Source organism: Crotalus tigris, unplaced genomic scaffold (genome assembly GCF_016545835.1).
Source record: "Crotalus tigris isolate CLP2741 ecotype Arizona unplaced genomic scaffold, ASM1654583v1 scf7180000017812.1200847, whole genome shotgun sequence".
NCBI classification, from domain to species: Eukaryota; Metazoa; Chordata; class Lepidosauria; order Squamata; family Viperidae; genus Crotalus; species Crotalus tigris.
This window is the reverse complement of record NW_024096651.1, coordinates 898,456-917,082: the sequence shown is the minus strand read 5'-3', so window position 1 is coordinate 917,082 and position 18,627 is coordinate 898,456. Positions and strand designations below refer to the sequence as shown.

Below are 18,627 nucleotides of genomic sequence, written 5' to 3'. Positions count from 1 at the left end.
TAGCACCTATTAATTATATATTATAATATGATTGGTTGGAATGAGGAGATGCTTGATTCTTCATGTATCAGATACTATGAATGACACTTAGCTTAGAAATATATAGCAGTAATTATGAATATAATTATTTGGAAATAATGTAATCCAAATAAAAAGATGAAATTGTGAATGCTATCTTAACCAATATGTTGTGAATAAAATAGCTGGCAAGGGAAGTTGTTGATTGAAGATATGAAAGGGGAAAAAGTCATATGAGGTTTAACTGATAGGCAAAAAAAATATCTCGGTTTCACTACTGAGAGGAAATGAAAAAGGCTTATTTAGAGCTGTGGTTTTCAATACTGCATATTTATCTTTAGACTACATGGTGGCTGTTACAGGCTTTACACTATATGTTGTAGATTATTCCTGGGGTTTTTTTGTTTGTTTTTTGTTTTGGCTCCTGGGACTTCTGGTTTATTTAAGATGTTTTGGAGGGCTTTGGTTATGTTTTTAATAAACTAATATTATATATTCAAATGAACAGAATACTGAAAAAAGAATCATTGGAATCCTTTCCCTATGTCCTTTAATGTGAGCCAATAAACAAGCACTATACATTATATTTTGTTTTGTTATTTATTATTTTCCATATTCATATTTTTCTCCCAGCCTTTTGTGTTCAATTTGAGATCACAATTTTTGACTATGGCAGTTGATATTTGAGAGTATTTCTTTTGGATCACATTTTTCTATCACTTTTTTTGCTATGTTTTATTTTTAAAAAAGTTATAATCCATTGCATAACAAATTCTAAATTTTATCTTTTATTGGAGTGGCCAAGTTTCACAATACAGGATATAGATATTGGCACAATATTGCTTATTCCCTCATTTTACAGACTGTTGTATGACATTGATATGCTAGTCCTTTGGTTTCATGCTTTGTATTTCTGTAGGAATTTGTCATACAAATTCAGAGCCTGAATTTGCCTCTTCTCTTTAAGCAGAGCTTGGCATTACTTGATCTCCATAGTTAACAAAAGTAAGCTATTGCAGTGACAGTTTTCTAGAAAGATCATTTTCTCAGAGGCTGAGGTGGTCTCCGAATAAAGTAACTTTATATAAGAAATCTGTATAGAGCATAGGTCTAATTTTGGCTTTTTCCTTTCTTCCTCCAGGAAGGAAGAGATCCTTACAGTGCTCTCTATTTTAACTTTACTTTACAAAGGATTGTTTTCCATCACAGAAAAATTGAGAATACTTATATAATTGACCTACAAACAGGTCCTCTATAGAGAAATTAACTATAGAAATGTATTGCAACTTGCCCAGTAAGAGGAAATATATCTTGCAAAATAATGCTTTCAAGCAGCTTTCTTTTAACCTCTTTAATCATGAATGGTACTATAAAAAAATCTGTCTTCCATTATAATGCCATCTATGTATTATATATATGTTTCTCCCACTATTCATATGCTCTCTCATTTATGTCCCCTTTTGACTTGTATTATTTGTCACCACCTATTCTTTCCACCTGCTCTTTTTTAAGACTCAAACCATTTTTGTTCTGTGCCCATTCAGATAATCTATTCTATGGTTGGTTTGCATAAGATACTCTGAAAATACTGTCAGAAGTAAAGTCTTCATCCTGGTTCATCCAAGCCAGGAATAAATACGCAACATGGCAACTGCTTTGGGAAGATGTTACAGTTTATTGAAGAAGCAGAAAGATGGTTCTTGCAGGAAAGAGCAGAGGAGAGAAGAGAAAGGCTGAGCACATGGGCAGTAGCTTTTTATACCCTCTCTAGCCTTTTGTTTGGAAGTTTCCTGTTCCTGTGGTATGAACTTTGAGGCTATTTCCTGTGTCACGTATTCTGACCTGAGCCTAGGTGTGCCTCTCTGGTATACTTGATGGTAATGGGTTAGTCCTATTATGTCCCAAAAGTCATATCCTGCTTCCCTGGGGCTGGGCTAATGACTCTTAGAGTTTGGGTGGGGTATGCAGATTTTAAGTCTCCTTGTCTTCTTGAGTTCCCTGGCTCCAACTTTCTGATGGTTCTACATTTGCATTTGTATAGGGCTGGCTACTGCTTGGGGGCAGAGAAATTTGGGGCCAGGTTTGGTTTCTGCTTTTAAAAATCCTTTTGAAGAAAAATATATTTTCTGCCTTTTAAATATTTCCTTCTCTGGGGCTAACTTCCCTCAATACTTTACACGCAAAGAAGAGGACAACTTTGAGTGATTGTAATTGTTTAATGGTGTGTAGATATTAAAAGATAAGCTGCTTGGTTGACAGAAAATTCTATTAATTGCCGAGGTGTTATTTCAAGGTGTTGAGAAATACAGAGCAGCAGATGTCCCAAGAGCCTCTTATTTAATGTGTTTTCTCAACCTTGGTTTAGATGGGTTGATTAGGAAGTCCCATAAACCTCAGATTTTTCCTGACTGAAATGAATTTTGCTGTCATATTATTCATTCTGATCAATATTGCTTTCACCAAACCAAATGAATATGTAAAACATAAATAATTTTTTTTTTGCTTTATGATTTGTTATCCAATTCTGGTGAGGAGAGTTTTTGCAGAGGTAAAATAAGATTACAATTTAATTTTCACATAAAACGCCACCAGATTTACTTTCAGCTCGAGATATTTAATACTGTTGTTGCATTTGAACATGTTCTTTTCTGTATGTGCAGTACTTGATAAAATTCAAGAGCTCAGATAGTCACAGCTTGCTGAATTTCCACTGTTGCTGAAGGAAGAGACAAAATCACGATTTGAAAGGATTTGTGGGTTGATTTGTCAAAGTTTACTTTTTGAGTTAAGTCTGCCACTATCAAAAAGCTGTGGGGATGGGTCTCCATGAGATGGTAAATTCACTCTTCAGAGGTGAAGTAATTTTACCTCTGTTGAGTAAAGCAAACATGTTCCCCATCTTTAAGAAGCCATCAAGCTCATTTCTCTACTTGGAGGTTGTCCAGGTTCAGGCAGTAAGGAAATTCTTTCACTTACTCCCAAAGCACAGAAGCATGTGGAATTTGATCTTTCCATCCATCACTCCACGTTGCAGGCTTGAGTGAACTTTAGTTGGCATTTATCTTGAAACTGTGCTGTCTTGGGGGCTGAGAAAGTCAGGAGTGTGTACTAGTTTGATATAATTTTTCTTTGTCTAATTTATACTAAAATAAATGCCCTAATTATGATTTAAAGGCTGTTACATTTCTACTGTGGAAATGTTGCGGGATGTTGGAACAAAAGAAGATAATAAAGAAGGAACTCTGGTAAGTGTGTAATTGTATAAAATAAGCATTATAGCAGAAGGAAAAACGAAGCTGGCAGTGAAACAGCTATCCCCTTAATTGCTATTATGTCCAGTGTTTGTACAAAGGTTGCAACCATTTTGTTGCATGTCTAGTTTAAGGACCTGAAGGATGTATATTCTTGCTCTTAGACTTTGTAGCAAATACATTATTATTTTTTAATGTATTCTTTTACTGCTTTTTAAAATAACAACCAAAACCATGAAAAAACATCAAAATATATAAAAAGCATGGAAGTTTTATATGTATATGTATTAGAAACATATAGATACTTGAATAATAATGCAATTAGTTAATTATAAATAGAATTGTAACTATTCATTTTGAAATAATATACCTTTCCTTTTTTGTGGTATTTTTTACTTTTTACTTTTTTATTTTCTTGTTTTATTTCATCAAAGTTATGGACATTTATTTATGCAGTGTGTTCAGGGTGCCTAAAGTTCTTGAAATCACAACTTGAAGCAGAGATAGGGAAGGTGCTTTACCATTTTTCTGTAGCCACCAAAACCTTGATGGCAGACATGGGAAATTGAGCTACAAAAATATGGTTTAGAAATGCATCTATAAAGCTACGCTTTTTTTTTTTTATCATTCTGAAATTCCTGGATTTTGAAGGCAGCTAGAGGGCAGCTGATTATGTATGTGTATGAATGTGGAAAGGTACTGAATTTGCAGTAAGTTACTTGGCCATGCATTTGCTTACCTGGGTCAAAGGGAAACAATGGGTCGTTCTGTAACCCAGCAAATGTATCTACAGTTGCTCTTATTATTAGCTTCAGTTGCAATAGTCATAAGTAGTTCTTTATCTCTTTAAATTTTTTTAAAAGATTTGGCTTATGTTTCTGCAGTATCACAGTACAACAGGTAGTTAAATGATGTATACCTCAGTTCTATTAGACAGTTTTATATTTTTAATGAGAACTGATTAAAAGCTCTGCCTTTCCTATTTTATCAAAAGATGGTCCAAGCAAATAATCCAGGACACTTCCAAGCCTGTTTTTCTAAAACAATTGAGTGGGGAGTTAATGGGTTTTATATTAATGAATCTAGAGTACCAAATATTGGAGGAAGTTTTATCTATTTTTTTTTAATGTTTTGGTTTCTTCCAAAACAATTCTTGATTTTTAAAGAGTTTTTGCTACTTTGGGGCCTTGTATGAAAGTTTTCAAAAGTAGGCATACATTTCTTTTATGCAGTACTTTTATTTTGTCCTGCTAAGCAAGGATAATTATCCAGCTTTTCTGTAATTCATCATGGACTCTCTCCTCATTGGCATACAGCACATCTGTTTTAATATTATTATGTTAAATTACATATTTACAGTTGAATTCGTAAATGGCTGGCCAACCACACACAACATATAGTCCTTAATTTAACTGCAATTACATGGAGGAAAGTATGCAGCAAGGCTCTGTTTTAGGCCCAGTCCTCTTCAATATCTTCACCAGTTATTTAGATGAGGGGATAAACGGGAAACTCATTAAATTTGCAGATGACATCAAGCTGGCAGGAATAGGCAATACTCCAAAAGATAGGCTTCAGCTACAGAAGGATCTTTTTTTCATTTATTAGTTTTCTATTATTACATTTCATTAATGCTTGATGAACATCATGTTACCTGGGTTACATTTTGTTTTGCTTAGTAACACAAATTATATTCCTAGTCTCTACACCGTTTTTCCAGCCATTGATAGAATAAATTCCATGTTTGAAAATATTCTGTATCATCTTTCTCTTTAAACCTCAGCATGAGTCAGTCCATTTCAGCACAGTCCAATAACTTCTTAATTATCTCTTCATCTGATGGTGTTTCTTCCTTCTTCCAGTGCTGAGCAAATACAATCCTTGCTGCTGTCAATATATGCAATATTAGATATACGCTTTATTTATCAAATTCTTTTGGTACTATACCTAATAAAACAAGTTCAGTTTTACAGTCTATTTTTCTCTAACATTTTTTCTAACCAAGTGCATATTTTAAAGCAAAAATTTTCTTGCTTTACCACAAGTTCACCCCAGATAATAATATGTGCCCGGTTTTTGGTTACATTTCCAACATTTACTAGACATATTTATAAACATTTTTGCTAATCTAACCAGTGTTAAGTGCCATCTATAAAACATTTTATATAAATTTTCTTTATAAGAAGTTGCCATTGTCAATTTATAATTTCTTTCCCACAGATTTTGCCAATTCTCTAATTCTATATTATATCCAAAGTTTTGTGTCCATTGTATCATTGTTTCTTCACTTGTTCATCTTCCATTTTCAAATTTAATGAATTATATCATTTCTTAATCAGTTTTCCATCAGAGGTCAGCAATATCTGATCAAACATTATCTGGTCTTTATAAAAAAACCATATATTTTAAGATCTCTATCTTATCTAGATTGCAATTGCACTTAAAGCCACCATGAGATACAGAAGGATCTCAACCGACTTGAATATCGAGCCCTGTCTAACAAAATGAAATTCAGTGGTGAAAAAAGTAAGGTTCTACATTTAGGCAAGAAAAAACAAATGTACAAGTATAGTGCAGGTGTTATCTTGCTCAATAGTAGTAACTGTGAGGGATCTTGGATTCCTAGTGGACCATCACTTAATTACAAGCCAGCGAGCGGTGTGCTGCAGCTTCCAAAAAAGCCAACACAGTCCTAGGCTGCATTAACGGGGACAGAATCAAGATCACATGAAGTGTTAATACCACTTTACAATGCCTTGGTAAGGCCACACATGGGATGTTGCATCCAGTTTTGTTCACCAGGTCTAGAACAGTGGCCCCCAATCTTTTGGGCATCAAGGAACGGTTCCACGGAGCGAGGTTTTTCCATGGACTGTCTGCATCCCGTGAATGGAGTTTTGCTTCTTTGTGTGGCCTGGTTTCTGGCATGCTGGGGATTGGACCGGGAGGTTGGGGACTTCTGCTCTAGAAGGAGTACAGAGAAGAACAACAAAGATGATTAGAGGACTGGAGGCCAAAACATATGAAGAATGGTTGAGTATGTCTAATGAAAAGAACTAAGGGTGACATGAAAGCAGTATTCCAATATCTAAGGGGCTGCCACAAAGAAGAGAGGATCAACCTATTCCCCAAAGCACCTGAAGGCAGGACAAGAAGCAATGGTTTGAAACTAATCAAGGAGAGAAGTAACCTAGAACTAAGGAGAAATTTCCTGACAGTAAGAACAATTAATCAGTGGAACGACTTGCCTCCAGAAGTTGTGGATGCTCCAACACTGGAGGTTTTTAAGACGAGGTTGGACACCATTTGTCTGAAATGGTATAGGGTTTTCTGCCTGAGCAGTGGGTTGGACTAGAAGATCTCCAAGGTCCCTGTTAACTCTGTTATTATGTTATTCTAGTATTCTGCCATTGTACTCATTCTAATGCAAGTTTCCTTATTTCTTGTTTTCTGTAAAAAGTATCTTTTTCTACCTTTCATTTTACATTTTATGTTTATTTGGTTTTTTTTGTGTAAAAATCAAGTGTAGTTTTACTCTTAAAGGCTTAGAAAGTTAAGTCCTTCATGTCTAGTTCAGAATGAGAATTTTGATTTTTTGTTAATGTTAATACAGAAATTATATATTGGGCGTATACACAGACATGTTTGTAATCACTTATTTTCCTGGACATATATTTAGGATATATAATCTCTTAAGTATATTTTACACATGGTTCTTTAAATTACACTGAAGAAGAATGACCAGAGAGTAGGAAGATGTTTTAACAATTGAAGATTTGTTTGTTTTGGTTTAATCTAGTTTTACCATTTAAAAATGAGCAAGGACTTGGAAAAACAAAATTAAAAAGAACTTTGTTAGGAATTGTTTATATACCGAAACAGAGTTAATCCTTTTCTGTAGAGTACAAAAATTTGTACAAGTACCTAATTTTCAGGCCTCAATAAGTGCCTTTTAAGTGGAAAAGTGGGATAAATATTTGCAATAAATACATTTGCCTGAATTAGTTTAAGTAGGTGACATCAAAGAGAAGTTTGTTGAAAGGGTACAAAACCAATCATTGTCTTGGGGTATGACCTATAACTATAGTATTTCATTTAGTTATTAGATTACAAGTTTTTTTAATTTGACTGAGATGGTAAGTTAAGACACTGTTAATTATTACTTTTAAAAAATGTGATTGATAGTCATAATTTTGCCTCTAGCAAAGACAATTTTTTACTCTTACACTATACTAAATAGGATTTACCAGTATTTGCTCCTGAAACTGTCTTGAACATACTTGGTTTGTATGTTCCTCCAGTTGTTGCTTTAACATTCTTCAGTTAGCAACAGCATTAAAACATAACATATCACTTCCGGTTCCGGATCGTGGCGCCTCTAGCCGTGCGAAGAGACTCGTCTCCTCGTCAGCTAGTTTCCGCCGGTAGACCCTTATTCGGGTCGAAAGTCACCCTGGAGGGTGCGACTACCGTCAAGGAATCTGTGCTCGACTATGGAGGAGCGGCAGCTTCCCCAGCTGGCCGAATGAACTCTGAGGGCTGACGGAGAAGAAGATCGATCAGTAAAATGGCCGATCACCCAGCTGCACCAACCGCAAGTCAAAAAAACAACTAAGCATGAAGACCTACTGTGATGAATCCGGGTGAGACTCCCTTTTCTCTCGCTATCCTAATCTTTCCTGTAAAGAGCTCTGACTATTTCCCTTTGCTAAGAAAGCGGCAGCTGCCTATATTGGAAAAAGAGCTTAAAAAAAATCTTTGTCTTATTTGGTTGTTTTTTCTACCATTGGACTTTGTGGGGATATTTAGGGGAAAAGAAGAAAAAAAGGGACATTGCTAATTTGTTCCCATCAACTTTATAACGTTGGGGATACCTTTCTTGTGAAATTTTAAAAAAATAAGAGTGAAATTTTTTTGTTTCTTTAATTTTATCAATTTGGAAAAAAGATCTTACAGTCCACTGAGGACATCTGGTGGCCAAAAGTGACATTATAACTCTATCTTTGTGATTGGAAGAGGGATTAGACTTCATATGACAGTAAAAGAGAAAAGATAAATCTGACATTTGGGTAGTGAAGCTGGCTATTAGACTTTTGGAGGCGGATATTTGTGGACTTTTGTTAAATATAGTCTCTAATAAAATAATAGGCTAGTCTACCACCAAAATGGAAGAAAATATTCCATATCTTGACTATGATTTAATATTGGAAAAGATTTTTGAAATGACAGCAGACTTCAAAACTTATTGGAAATCTAGGAGACAATCTAAAGATGCCACCTTGGCACTTCCAACGGACCCTCCAACAATGAATCAAGCTATGGAACAAGGAACACCAGAGGAAGAACAGAGCAATACTGAACAGGCTTTCACATATCAAGACACACAATCTAAAGAGACAGAGACATTATGCTTACAACCCAATGGTGAATCTATGCTGGGAGAAAAGGTGGTAAACACTGAGCCAACTAATTCTGCACAACGTTACCTACAATGGATGGATAACTTGGATGATCAAGAACTAACTGTAACTGATTCAGTTCAACTACCAAAAAGTTACAAAGATTGACACTCAGATACAACTTTCTGGAAACCACAACAAAGCGGATAACTTATTTACAATTATAATATGGAATAAAAGCCAGTGTAACACCCAGATGATATTGGCAGGAAGAGAAGAAAATTGTGCTCAGTTTGAATTGATTAGAAAATTTTGTAACCAAAGTTTGAGGTTTGATAATCGAAAAGTTTTAATATGGGAACCAACTTGGCCTAGAAAGAAAGCTAGAGTCAGGTTTAAATGTGATATAAAACGTTACTTGATGGGTTAAAAAGGCTTTAGAGCAGCAGTTCTCAACCTATGGGTCGCGACCCCATTTGGGGTCGAACGACCATTTTACGGGGGTCGCCAAACAACGCGATCCGCCATTTTTCCCCCTCAGGGGGCGCCGCCACGCATGCGCACTGCGCATGCGCGGCGTGTCCATGTGACGGGGGTCGCCGTCACACAAAGGTTGAGAACTGCTGCTTTAGAGATTTTGTCTGATTCAACAGAGAAAGAAAGATGAGAATTGACTGTTATACTTGATAATTATTAAGAAGCAAACTTGTTTAGGGGTTAAAAAGATATTATAGATGTAGAATGGTGAAATGATAGAACATGTTTTTAAAAATAGATATGTGAGGTTTTTTGGGGGGGGGGAACTACACTATTATCTTAAATTTGATAATTATTTTGAAATAGAGAGAGAATTTCTGTTTGATTTAATAATGAATGAAGGCTGGGAATTTCCTGACATTATACTTGATAATTATTTGAAGGTAAACTTTACAAAAGGGCTTAAAAAGATTTTTTATAGATGTGGATTGATGAAATGATAGAATATATTTTTCAAAATAGAATTGTATTTGTTGGATTTATATTGTTATTTTAAACGTGAAACATACGCTGTAATAGAGAGAGAGTAAGAGCCATTTGTGATAGGAAAAAAATTAGTTTTAATGAACACTCTATTATGAAGGATACCTATATGTCTATTGAAATGTAACTGGAATATGACAGTTGTAATTAGTAAAGCTTAACACAGGATATAGATTATCATAATTGCAAGGTGATTGAGGATTTTTGTTTGATTGATCATTATCTAAAATTGTATTAATTTTAATAAGTAATATTATTCCTTACAGAGAGGAAATTGTTTATAATTAATTTGAGCTATATGTATATGATTTTGTTTTTGAATGATTTGACACTCTGACCACCAAGTTGTGTCCTAAGCTTTTGTAAAAAAAATGGAAAAAACCAATAAAACTTTTATAAAAAAAAATAACATATCATTGAATGTTACTATAACTAAATTGATGTTTCCAATAGAAGAAAATATATGTTGCTCAGGGTTGAACTGTGGAGTTCTTGGTGCTCTCTAGCTTGATTATTTGCTTGCAGATGTTTCATTTACCCGACTAGGTAACATCAGTGCTAGTGAATGTGAGGTTTGCTTTCTGTTTATGTACAGCATAAACAGTGTTAAATTGCCTGGCCAGACTCCTCACGACGAAACCACGCCCACCTCATTGCCGGCAATGGAGAAAAAACTCTGATACGTCATGTGACATCACATAACGTTGCGAGTTTGACATGTCTGCTGTAAATGAACACTATCAAAATATATTTTATTTTGTTACTTATTAATTACTTTCCCTGGTCATATTTATTTTAACACTTTATGCTAAATGCTATCAATTTGAGATCACAATTTTTTGATTATGGCAATTGATAATTTGAGAATATTTTGGAGGGGCCTGAAATAAATCACACGCATAACCTCTCTATTGTTCTATTTCTTTCTTTCTTTCTTTTAATTTTTTTAAAAAGTTTAAAATATTGTTCATAACACACTAAATTGCCCCTTTTGTTGAAAAAGGGGGATAAGCATGCTTTCTTATAATATAAGTGTGTTAGTTTTTTTAGTTTTAAAGTGAGATATTGTGACTGTCTTAATTTCTTTGAATCTCTACTGTCTTGACTTATGAATTGTCCTGCATTTGAAATACCATAAATTAAACTACTGAACTTATTTAACTTATTTAATCTCTGTCTTAGTTTGCAGTGCCTTACTTTCAAGTGATTTCAGTTTGGTTAATCTTAGGACGTGCATCATCATGTCATTCTGGAAAATGGCTTGATGGGTTTTGAAAGTGAATCTTCTGAGACTTTCTTGACATAAGATGCCAGTGAAACATTTTTATTTTGCAGCAAGACCAGTACTGGCACTACTGAAAATTTACTTTTGGAAACCACGAGACATCTTGCTGGAACAGTGTGGTTGGAAAAACTTTTGGCTTGATCCAGATGGAAACAGAATGTTCTGAAATTATTCAGAACAGTTTGTTCCTAGATTGATGAATTTTGCATATCCCTAAATAAATCTAATACTTCATATATAAACTTGTGTCTTAATTACTGAGATTCTGAAATATTTCTCTTTGGCTTTAGCAGTTTTTCAGCAGTTGTAACTGCTCCTGTATAATCATACCTGAACAAAGATTAGGAATGACCCTTGGTTTCATATAACCTTTCCCTCAGTGCAAAGAGAAAAGATTAAATGCTTTCATTTATTCATTTTATCTCACAAACAAGTACAGACAAAAAGTGGGTGTCAGTAAATTCTTAGCATTAGTTAAAGGTACAACCTTATATTAGATAACTCTTTTAAATATTTTGGAATAAGTATCCAAAGAAAAAAGAATTTGATAATGTAAATATTTAAACAGTTTACCTCGGGTTATTATTGATAGAAATAGATGGTTAAGTTTATTAGGGAAAAATAAATGTATTCATAATGAATTCCCATGTTAATACCTTAGAGCAGTGATGGCAAACCTTTTAGAGACTGAGTGCCCAAAAACTGGCTCCACTTTGCTCCACTCCCCACCCCGCCCCCACTCTGCCCCCCCATCTCTCACCCTGCCTGCCCACAGGACCACTTACTGCCTCCAGGGCCGGCCACAGATCATCCAGGCAGCCCAGCAGCGCTATTGCGGCCACACCCTCTGCCCGCACCCTGCAGTATCAACTGCATGATGGGGTGTGAGGGCAGAGTCTTGTCTACGTTGCCTGGCTGCCATGTCCTTGGCTGCGCTGCTCTGTGTGGGCCACTCTCAGGGGCGACTCTCCTTCAGGGGTGCTACTGGAGAAGAGGGGGTCGCGGGGGGAGGCGAGGCTGGGCAATGGCAAGTGTGCCCACAGAGAGGGCTCCGAGTGCCGCCTCTGGCATCTGTGCCATAGGTTCGCCATCACTGCCTTGGAGATATTTCAAGCAGGTTAAGAAATTGTTAAGGTTATCTGAAGGGCAATGCTGCAGGTTTTATTTTATCTAAATGATAGTTATTCAAAACAATGGGCGTTTTAATTTTTCTGACTTTCATTTTTAACGAGCATATATATTGATTTCTATTTTTCTATGGAATTCACGTAATAAAGTCCAAAAACCATTGAGGGCACATCATCATTAGACCCGTCTTACCTTACAGCAAGGGCTTGATTTATGTTTTGTCAAAATTCTTCTTCCTTTCAAGCATTTAACCTCTATGATGCTTATTTGGAAATTATTGGGACAGAAGTTTAATTTGACCCTTTTATGATCAACTAGGGTAATCCCAGTCTGTGAATTGCAGGTAAAAATAATTAATAGGCTAGTAGGAATTTCAATATTTTAGATAAATTAACTTCAGGTTTTAAAATCATTTTAATTACTATGAGAAGAATTTGGAATGTTTAAAACCAAGGAATGTTTGTACATTTAGCTAAAACATCTTTTGATTTCATAGTTTGGTTTACATTTAGTCATTTTCCAAGGTTTGATCACCAGTTTCATCGTTCATTTATTTATTTAACACAACAACCCATCTCTAAACAATTTATGCTAGAAATATAAATAGTGGTGGGGCTCATGCACACCTGGTGAGGTTGCCCTCCTGTTGTTTTCTTTTGGTTTAATAACCATAATTAATGGTTATTTTGGGAAGTTATGTTCCCAATAATTTTGGAAAGAGTAAGGCAGTTTAAAAATGTGATGATGATTTTGAACTGTATATGAAAAAATGGAATTTATCATTTATGATTTTTATCGAATTTATAAATGTTATGAATCTGTGAGTTTATCAAGCAATAACTACATGTTCAAAACTTTGTTAATAGTTTTAAAAGACTTGCAGGTTTAACTGATAAACAGCGTAATCTAAATCTTCTCTCCCCCCACCAATATTTAGTTACTGTTGAAAAAGTTCTGATATCATTGAGTGCAGTCATAGGGCCCCAGCTGATACAGTGAGTATGTTGCATCTAGTATTTACAGCTTGATTGACAACCTGTAATATAAACATTAGTCCAAACATGATCTTAAAGTGAAACTACACCCATGCGAGAAGACAGCAGTCCTTCTGCCACGCGCCATAAATCGTTTACAGCTTGCTCATGCCAGTGCATTTGAGAAACAGCTGCACCCTGGGATTAGCAGTTTGTAGAAGGCCTCGGATGAGCTGAATAAGGGCCTTCTGCTCTGGTTCTAAATGCTGGTAATGGAGAGAGTGCAATAATAGAAGTATTTTCTCTGCACCAAAAAGCAGTTTAGTTTGTTTAGGCAACAAGATAGGGGATTTGCATAATATAGGATAGTGAGTAATATTGTCCCATGCTATGAGAGTAGCTTACAATCATGTTGCTTATTCTTGAATTGAGTTGGTAATCAGTATTTTACATATGGAAGCCAGTAATGGGGAAATGTTACATTCTAATAAATCGGGTATTGGGTGACAGGGAAACATTTAGTGAGCAATGAATTTATTGTCACGTGCTCCAGATATTGGGGAGGAGACTTTTATCTCATGTCTCATCTCATCAAGATTTTATTCTCAATTTGTTAATATTTAATATTTAAATATGTCTAATTTGTGCCTTGATGACATGCAGGGAATTGAGAACATATCGTGCCAACTGAAGTATTGTAAAGAAAGATAAAACTCATATTGTGCTTGACTACCTATTTAAATTTGTGCTTGAGCAGAGATTGAATGAACTTAAAACCTGCATGAGCACATTGCACAACAGGTAAAACTACTACACATGGTGAGATAATTTATATGGCTTATATTAAGTTTGGCTAACTGACTTACCTGCTACTGAAAAGGTATTTCACTTTAATTATTGTGAATGGGTGTCAGTATACTATATGCATCCTCCAGTCAGTAGGAGATAGACAATAGCATATTGGCTGTCAATATAGTCTTTACATCAGAAATCATAACATCCATAGAATAGTATGAGCATGCTTAGGGTTACACTTTAGTTACACACATTGAATACTGGTGAAAAAGTACTTAAGCTAAATGGTACTGTCCTTACTATTAATAGGGAATGCTGCATAAGGGATGACTATGATTAGTTTAGTCTGCATCTAACTTGCTAAAACATTTTATTTATCAGGATTAATTGAGCAAAGCCTTGATGTGCAGTGAGGGTAAATATATATGGATCCTTCTGGAGATAATCAGAGTATGTGAAGGGATTTGGCTTGCAATGTTAGAGAAGTCTAAGAGCATTAATAAATGAATGAAAATGGAGAAATAGCTAAGTTACATATCTGTTAGCTGAAGAGAAAGAAAAGATGTAATAGATGAGATGGTCTGCTGTTCTTAAGTGGAATTGATGAATTCATGTGGGAATGTATATTACATTTTGAATGAAAGTGCTAAAAGTATGTCAGAAAGCATGAATTGGGATCATCGATTGATTGTGAATATGTTAGGAAATAAAGAATTCAGAGGCTGGCAACTGATGCCTGTAATGCTTCACTATGTTACAGGCATATTAATGAAAGAATCAAAGAATCAAAGTTTTGAAAAAGTTGTACAACATTCAAAGGAAAAATTATTCTTGCACAGGTGGATGGGTGAAACACAAGTGTACAGTTTGCTGATGTGTACAGAAAAAGTGATTGACACGTTCAGAAGAAACTAAAGAATAGATTTCTTTTAGGCATAATTTTTGAATTACTATATTTTGGCTTTGGCTCCCCTTTTCTTCATGACAATTTAAGTGGTTTGTTCTGGCTTCCAGTTTGCTTTCTTCTCTTTCTTCAATTTTGGCCATGTTTTTTCTGATTGATTTTTAACAACCTCATTGAATTCATTCCTTAATTCCTCTGGTTCTTTATCAGTGAGGTTCAGGACTTCAAAGTGATTCCTGATGTTCTCTTTGAAAATGCAGGTGATGTCCATATATAGAGGTGTCATTTTGATTGTTTAAAGACAGCTATGAAAAAAATCATTGCAGTGGCAGTAAATGATAAATTTCATTTCCATTTCCTAACCCATACAATCCAGCTGTACTTTCCTCCTTAATATTTCAACTTTGGCATTCCAGTCTCTTAATCACAAGCAGTATATCCTGTTTGCATTTTCCATCAATTTCAAATTGAAGTTAATCATAAAACTCATCCATCTCTTCTTCTACATTGGTGTTTGAAACATGAGCTCCAACTATCATCATATTAAAGGGTTGTCCACAAAATCTAATTGATATTATTTGGTCATTGATTGTAGCCAAAATCTAATTGATATTATTTGGTCATTGATTGTTCTCGTTACACCATTTTAAACTATAAAAGTAACTCAATTTCTTTATTTTCATGTCCTCAGTTATAAATATGGTGATTTTCTGACTGAAAGTTTCTGATCTTAATGCATCTTAGTTTGCTGATGCTAAAATGTCAGTTTTTAGAAGTTTCATTTAATCTTTTATCGTGTTGAACTTTCCTGTGTTCATGCTTCTTATCTTCCATGCTTTTTTACTGTAATTATCTTTGCTTCTACAGTTTTTCCCCCTTTCTGGATATCCCAGTGGCTTTAATTTAGCCACATCATAAAGACTTCAGTGCCCTGGAAGACCCTCAATAGCATGTTGAGTGTCATTTGACTACTTTGAGATGCCCATCATCAGGCATTATATTGTGAGTCATTTTATCTTTTCTATCCATGTGGTTTTCTTGGTAAAAAAAAACTGAAGTGGTTTACCATTGCCTTCTCCTAAGCAGCATGAATAGCTTTGCCATTGTCATTAAAATTATTGCCTCCAGTGTTTTTCTGTATTGGTGCTGCCCAATATAGATGCCTGCTGGTTTAGCTGGGCAGCTGGGATTTATTTATTTATTTATGAGACTTATATACCGCTTTTAAGTGCAAGCACTCTCTAAGCGGTGTACACCAGTAAGCAATGTATATATATATTTTACATTGCCCCCAACAATCTGGGTCCTCATTTTATCTACCTTGGAAGGATGGAAGGCTGAGTCAACCTTGAGCCGGTGAGATTTGAACCGCTCACCTGCTGAACACAGTCAGCTAAATTGGCCTGCAGTACTGCACTCTAACTGCTGCGCCACCTCAGCTCATATGAAGGATGACCTTCATATCTTCAGTGACCCTGCTGGGAATATATACTACTGTACTATATATACTGTTGGCATACAGTCCCAATTTTCTTTGCTCATCATTCCAGGAACACATACATATTCTGCCACAATAAGGCAGCACAGCACAGAAATAGGTGAAGGGGGCTAAAGAAGACATGTGCAGCAGTGTGAATGGAATTAAAAGTCGTTAAATATTTTGGGATGAAACTGAAGTGAGGAAAATCACTTCAGTGAAGTTCAATATTGAAGAGAGCAAGAAAGGTATGCACAATGACATCTTTGTTGTTTCTTGAATTTACAAATGAATGTATAAGGAATATTTATGATTACGTTTTAGGTATGTTGGCTTGGGGCATTAATTTGTTTGTGTTTTTACGTTCTTTGTAACATTTCTGAGAAAGTAGTTGGTATCCAGGCACAAAGGGCTCTGAATAAGAGAGACTACGTGGGGTCCTTTTAGTTGGGTTTTAAGCCTAGGCCTGGTATGGAGACTACATTAGTGTTCTTGTAGATGTTCTGTAGAGGGACCTGGAGATAGAAGGGCACTCTTCTTATCTTTTTAAATCTCTCAGAAGCATTCATAATCTTTTAGTAGAATATGTGAAGGTTGGAAATTGGGGATACCATTCTGGAGTGATTCTATGCTTTCCTGAGTGGCTGGTGCCATTTTGTGTTATTGGGAAAGGAGAAATGAAGTCATTAGGGATACTGGTGTGGATTGCATCAGGGGGAATTATTTCTCATCCTGTTTAATGTCTACTTGAAATATCTAGGCCTTTTAAAAATACTTTTTTTTAAGAAAGCATAATTGTTAGATAATTTCTCAGTGTAAATGTGTTTTCATGTTATAGTTGTTTTTAGATTGTACATTGTAAGGTGCCTCAAGCTGTCGAGTTAGACGCCATACAAATGCCGCAAAATATGTTACATATTAAATAGTGACTTATTAAATCAAATACTGAAAATGATTTGGGTACATTGGTAGGATATTTATTAGACAGAGGAATATGAATGGAGAAAGTTTACGGCATGCAAGCAAGTACTGGTAAAAGAAAAGTGGGCAGTATGTGATCTATTGTGAGGGATGAATATTTGTTGAAAGAGGTGCAAATGATTTTATAAAACCATATTTCTGCCTGCTTTGTTATACTGAAGTGCGAGTTGAGTATGTCAGGGGAAACAAAAGCAAATTGGCATAATAAGTGTGCATAATAAAAGAAGAAAATATAGATTGCATGAAGAAAGAAGTTCATTGAGAAGGTTTGGTTATGTAGAAAGGATAAGTGAGGATCAAGAAGTAAAACAGATATATGAAGGAACTGTGGATGACTGAGAAAGTAATTGGTAAATGGAGTTGATGAGATTTTCAAAAAGAAAAAGGTACTTCCAAAAATAAAACTCAACATATGAGATTTAGTAAATGCTGTTGATGATTGTGTGTGTGTGTGTGTGTATGTGTGTGTGTGTTATACAGTATCTTTAACTGATTTAGTTTTCTGTTTTGTTTTACTTTCCGCTCTACATAACATTGCTTACTGAAAGGAAATAGAGTCACGAGTATGTATCTTATTCAGACATGAGAGATGTAACATTTTATTTATGATCACTGTGATCTATCCTCATTCTAATTTCAAAAGCTGAATAGCAGGACAGAAATAATAAAGTTTTCTCCTGAATGCAACTTCACGTCCATTGAGGACAAGGCTGGGATGTAATAATGTTCTGAAAAATGTGACAGCTGTTTAAAAACATAAGCATCATAGATTAGTAAACAAATCCAGAAAGCCTGTAATTAAACAAAAAGTACCAAATTAAGCTAATTAAAATGGATAAAACCCAAACAATCCAATAAATTTCTCTGAGCGACTAGAAAAAGAAATTTTAAAAAGTGTTTGCAGCATATACAGTAGTAAATTTGCAGTCTTCAAATAGCAAACCATTTCAGAGCTGTGGTGTCATTGTACAAAATATCCTGTTGTATGACATTTAAATTTGCAGTTTTTACGATAGCAAGTGAGAAATACCTCTTTACTGATCTGAATGAGTAGTTACCATGGGGTATGTTATTGTACTAATACTAATCACTTTATGTCTTCAAGTTTACATTGTATAAATTATTGACTTTTAAAGTTGCTGTTTACTCTTTAGTGAAACACCCATGAGGACTAGTAACTTTCATAATAAGTGGGAAAAAGCTACATTAGGCCCTGAAATGTAACAAGAATCCACATGCCGTTTGCTACCTGCCCCCAGGTTAACCTAATGACTCAGACAAGCCTTACTCTATTTGTTTAGCAGGCAAGGCATGGCTTACATGAAATAGATTTCTAACACACTCTTTCCTGCTTCTGCGTGTTTGCTGCTGTTGAAAGTGATGACATCCCCCCCA

At 35.1% G+C, this 18,627-nt stretch overlaps 1 protein-coding gene across 12 annotated transcripts in view; it reads left to right on the top strand.

Annotated features, from left to right (window-relative positions):
• Positions 1–18,627, top strand: part of TJAP1 (tight junction associated protein 1) — a 60,160-nt gene that overhangs the window by 3,523 nt on the left and 38,010 nt on the right. For 3 of the 12 annotated variants that reach the window (XM_039342771.1, XM_039342765.1, XM_039342769.1), the window contains exon 2: positions 15,642–15,776. The exons of 7 other annotated variants lie outside the window; for them this stretch is intronic. The gene's annotated coding sequence lies outside the window, so the exon portion shown is untranslated. Of the gene's footprint in view, positions 1–3,112; positions 3,264–15,641; positions 15,777–16,324; positions 16,500–18,627 lie in introns of those variants that run through there. 2 more of the 12 variants (XM_039342767.1, XM_039342764.1) reach the window with 2 other exon arrangements.